The 5,775-nt window shown below is 43.4% G+C and overlaps 1 protein-coding gene across 2 annotated transcripts in view; it reads right to left on the reverse strand.

Annotated features, from left to right (window-relative positions):
- The window catches only part of lin28b (lin-28 homolog B (C. elegans)), a 19,758-nt gene that overhangs the window by 6,872 nt on the left and 7,111 nt on the right, over nucleotides 1–5,775 (reverse strand). The gene's annotated exons all lie outside the window — the stretch shown is intronic.

Here is a 5,775-nt window from a genome sequence, read left to right on the forward strand (position 1 = left end):
CCTGCAGCACAAATCAGTAGAAAACAAATTAAAAGCCTGCACTCATTCCCCACAAAACAGTGTATACGGAATAATGATGAATAATCATCGACTGGTCTCTAGACTATGTGGCGCATGAGCCTTTGCTCTTCCTCTCCTGTCTTCAGTGCACAGGCAGCTCGTTCCTCCAGGTCAAAGTTGAGTGGTTTGTCTCAGCACCCTACGCCCTCTCCAACCCCCTCAGTGCCCACAATGCACCAGTGAGGAAACCACACAACCTCTTTTGTTCTGTATAAAATGCAGGAAAACACACACAGAGAGAAATGTCCTCCATACAGGACGTGGTACCACAGTCGTGCCTTTGTGGCTCAGATGATTTTAATTTCTGAAGCTTGCAACAGCTCAGTCTCAACAATTACATAATAAAATGCAGCATGTGGAGTCACGTCTGTGTGCAGAAGAAACTAAACAAAAATAACTTCACAAATCAGAACCATGTAACCCAAGTCCCCCACTCTCAAGTGACCCGATGGGTGTCCAGACCCGTTTCAGTTTACGCACAGAGGTCAGGAAAGGGCACAGTCGGGAAAAGGGAATAGGAGAACATCAGAGAGAGAGAGAGAGAGAGAGAGCACAAAATGGAGGAGTGGCCTGTAGCAGGGGGGCACTGAATAAGGGAGGGAGTTTGGAGGACGAGGGGGAGTTCATGGAAATGCCTCCAGCACATTCGGTTCAGCTCCAATGGAGGAGCGACTCTTGACCAGCGGCTGGACTCAGGGGGAGCCCAGAAACAAAACCCCCATTTGATCAGGAGCCCCACAGGTCAGCAGCAGAAATCCGGGTGTCAGTCCCATAACCATCCCCGCAACACCCCCTCCCCACATGGAGGGCTACACCACCTCTCTGCGTTTTGACGGTGAGCCACCGGCAGCTGCCGTCACATCCTAAAACCTGAAGAAACCAATCCAACAAAATGGATACCGATATACTCTAAAATGGCTTGATTATGCTTACAAGCTTCCTTATATGTAACAAATATCTTCCTATAGCCCTACATGTGTGTGATTGTGTGTGTAGGAAGGAGCCAGCGATCAATACGGACTCCAACATCCTGGATAGAAATAGCCCTCCTTTTCATCAGCCGGGTCCTCGTCCTCGCCAGGCCCAGCAATCAATACAGGAAACTGTAATGTGAGGGGATGGGGAAGCAGAGAGAGGAGACCCACCATCCTCCACCACCATCTCTCCGTGGTAACCACCGGCTATGGAATGGCTAATTACGAGATGCTTTAAAATCAGAGGTGGCCCACGCAGAGCTGCACACTGGATCGTGCACAAATCAAGAGGAAAGGAGGTGTGTAAGAGACAGCGGTCACCATTTGGCATGGCGCCATTAAGTGGCTTTTTACACACAGGAAATGCTAAGTGGACAAAGCTGGGCCAGATCAGCTCAGATGGACATAACCCAACAGAAAGGGGGGCACGGGAGAAAGAGAGAGAAAGCTGGATGAAGGAGAGAAAATGACAGAAACACACTGGGGGAAACCACCAGCAGAGCCACTCTTTTGATGCTGACACTCCAGCCTTCCTCAACACGTTGTCATTAGTGGCCCTGACCTCTGAACCCTGCCCAACCCCCATCAAACAGTTACAAGCCTTCACGTTTCCCCTGCCTTAAATTAACAACATCCAACACCCCCCTATTATGACTGGGCCAAATATTTGATCTGGAGGAGGAAGCAGCACTAGATCATCTCGGTACTTTTATCAACATGAGAGGGGAAATGAACCTCGGCTGAAGGTGGGTGGTGATAAAACACAGCCTGCCAAACAGAACCACTGCTACAAAGCATAAAGAAATGCTGGTGTTGTTTCAACATTTCAGCGGTAACCACCTAAGGACATCACACTATGATTATACATAAAACCTGACAAATGAAAAAATATTGTTACTCCAATTTATTTTAAGGAGCTCACATTTTTTTATGCTATATAAAAGACTTTATCAAACAGCATTAACACAAATCTGTTTAAATATTAAGCTGTGTTAGTTCAACCTATAAAAGCGATACTAACAAAAATAACTAATGACATTTGACAGAGTTTGGATGATGGTTGCAGGTGGATTTAGGTGATTATGATGTTGATATTAAAGAGATTAAATTTGAGCAAACAGACGTAGGCCTATCTGTTTTCAAATACGTTTGCTACTTTAGAGCCAATCTCTTCTAATCTGAATCTTATGCTCAACTCTTACATTATATTTAAAATTTTCTCTCCCTATTTAAATGAAACCTGAATTTGAGTTATCTCCGTTTCAAACCCATTACTGATGCATTTCATTTTAACCGAGATAAAATAAATCTCAACAAATTTAAACTCATTTATTTATAGAAAAATTAATTTTGCACATTCTTATATTTGTCAGTTCATTCAACATCTGTTTGCTGATTTCAGCTTCTCAAACACGGGGATGTTATTTACTTATTTTTGTAATATATGATAGTAATTTAATTATATTGGGGTTTTTGACCATTGATCACATTAAGATGTGCCATCTGGGGCTCTGGGAGGATTTGACCCTTTTCTGCCAAGTAATTCAACAATTTAAAAAATATCAAAGTGCTGAAAAAATACAGACTCTGTTTGCATTAGCTTTGATTAACGTCATACTGCTGAATGCTGCAGGGGCTTCCTTGGGAAAGAGGTTCTGAACCTCATCAAGACTATAAAAATAATGGTTAAATAAAGTGTTCATTTTTTTTATCAATATGAAATGTAATAAATGTCAGAGCAAACATGTCCAACAACTAACTTGCTGGACAGGTCTGCATAGACTGTGTCCGTCTTTGTGAACTGCGTCTTGTTTCTGCTCTGCGCCGCCACATTTCCAAGTACAGCTCAGCTGTATGTGGCCAGCTCCTCTCTAAAGGAAGTCACATGACTAGTCTTTCTTCTTCTTTTGCAGTTTTAGATGTGCAGAAAAGAAGGGCTTGGTGGTGGATGGGTGTAGAGTGGCTGCAGGAGAGACAAAGCCTGATACTGGCTATCTGGGAGCAGGGATGGGTGGGGCCTGCATGCCAAACGGTGACACAGACCAGAGGTTAATCTCACTAGGGGCCCACGTTAACCTCGCTACAAAAAACACACACTCTCCCTTGTGCACACGCACACACACACACACTCAGGAACCTAAAACGTTTTACAGCGGTTCACATGCAGACACTCGGCAAGCCGCTGGTTGAGAGCAGAAAGTAAGAAACACACACACTTGAACGGGGGCTCCGTAAATTGAACACACACTCTGGAGGCTTCGGGAGAACAGCGGCAACAGCAAACTGTTCAACATTTCAAACTGATTACCGACAAAGGGCAAGCAGCCCCCCACCTCACCACACACCCCTTCACCCCACCCAACCCTCCAGCTTTTTTGTCTTTAAAGAAATTCCTCTTTTTGAAGAATGGCCAAGGAGAAAGCACCTCCCCATGTCCCAGCAGGAAAGACACACACATGCGCGCACACACACACACACACACACAGTTCCACTCAGAGAACCACTCGGTCCAGGTAGAGAAGGGGTCTGACACACAGAGATAAAGAAATGAGCTGTGTGTAGACTCACTAAGCAGAGAGGTGTAGAGTCTGACAACGCTTAATTACTCTGTTTCTCTTTCTCACACACACCTTCCAAAAAGGAAGTGATCAGACAGGAGCCCTGATGAAGAGGCCTCCCAGGAAGGGAACTCGCAGTCGGGCAGGGGCCGACCGCTGACTCACACACACACACACACCCTCCCTCCTGCTCCTCCACTCACTGGTCTTTTTCCAACCTCTCACTCATGTTTTCCTCCTTGGCTACCACTAGCACCCCACCCCCCACCCCCCGTCACCCACCTAGGAAAACCCCTCCTCTTTCTCCTGTCCTCATGCTCCTCCTTCGTCCCCACCTCATCATTCTTACATCCGTCTCTCAGGCTCAGTGTTGTACAGGGAGAAATCTGCAATCTTCCCACTTTTAAATGACAACTCTCTGTCCACTGCTTGTATAAAAAGCCTGTTCTTTATGCAGGTCTGGTTTTGTCACTGGTTAGAAATGTTGCCGTCATTGCAATTAGATGACGTGCTTGGAAATGCAGCTACAACAACAAACAACTAATCGATTAGTCAGTCAGCGGAAAACTAAACAGTAACCATTTTCATAATCAGAACCTTTGCTAGCTCCAGCTTCTCCAACATAAGGATCAGATGCTTTTCTGTTTTTGACCAGAAAACAAATTGATGTGTTTTGCACCATGTCTCAAATAAAACAAGTCATTTGAATACATCTCCTTGGGCTCTGGGAAATCACTTCTCACTATTTTCTGCCAATTTAAAGCCAAAACAATAAATGATTAATCAAAAAAAAGGGGGCTGACTAATTGATAAATGAAAGTAATTGTTAGTTGGATCCCTACACATATCCTGTAACAGACAGTGTCACTTTCACACTCCTTACAAAATGCCCCAATGTGCCCAGATCTTGACATTTCACAACCACCCGGAAATATCACAAAAATACTGAGACGACTCCCTGAGACACGGAAGGAGGAACAGTCAGACAGAATCAGTGACTGATTTAATGGGAGTGGAAGCAAATACAGGAACAGGGTGCCTTGCATCCAGTATGACAATGTGCTTCTGAATGCCTATTGTCTGCTCTTCATATTATTGTAAACACATAGCTGGAAGCAGGGAATGAACTAGTGTAAACATACAGTATGATTCATTGTATGAGAGTCGGTTCATCTCTCAGGTTTGTTCTTTTTTTTCACAACATTTTTTTTTAAATACATAAAATGCAATTAGCTACACAATTTGAGAAAATCATCATCTAGTGCAGAAAGTGAAAGCAACTCATTGCAAACACACTTTCATTACACCCACACAGTCTTTGAAACGTCACACATATGAATAATATTCCCACAGACGTCTACACGGCTCCAGCCTAACCTACAGCTTACGAAATGCTGAGGCAGACTGTTTATTTGACTTCTGCTCAGTTCTTTAGGCTGTCCCCAGACTAAACCCTCCTTCCCTCTTCCTTCCCTCGATCCACTTTTGAAACATCTGTGGCCAGCAGAGAAATGATGAGCCGGGAGTATGTAGATAGACGCAGAGCATTTAGTCGATCAGCCACAATATGAACGTATCAATCAAAAGCCCAGTGCTGCGATGTGCACTTTAGTGAGCCTGTGCCCACTGTCAAATATTCACAGCAGTGCTCACCAAAAACTGTATCCACATTAATATAACAAAAGTACATTTGGTATTCTGCACATCTCTGACATAAATCTAAGGTTAACAAATTATGAACACAGGAGGAATTCACTCCATATGCAGAATTGTACTTGTATCTGGCAACTAAATCTTCTTATAATCATCAGAATAACAGGGGTGTTTTTAATAAATACGTTACTGTCAAGATTAATGTCACTTTCATAATGAGCAAACTTTATAAATCACAAACACATAATTAAAAAACATCTGGTGCAGTGAATGCAACAAAAATCAGAGAGAGGTTAAACACAGCTGCACGACAAATAATTTAAAAAACAACAACAATTGTTTCTTTAAACTAAGCCAAACTCAATAGTCCACTTTCTATTTTAAGATGGATATGTGACAAAACCAACCTTATATCACCAAAGCTGTTTAGGTTCCACAGCAAAGTGCTGATAAGGAAACAATGTCTTGGTGAAGCCATGGTTTATTTTGCTCTGTACTCCTAATGTGGCCTGATAATGACCAGTGGAACT

The sequence above is a fragment of the Monopterus albus genome, unplaced genomic scaffold, assembly GCF_001952655.1.
Source record: "Monopterus albus unplaced genomic scaffold, M_albus_1.0 scaffold9.1, whole genome shotgun sequence".
Taxonomy (NCBI): Eukaryota; Metazoa; Chordata; class Actinopteri; order Synbranchiformes; family Synbranchidae; genus Monopterus; species Monopterus albus.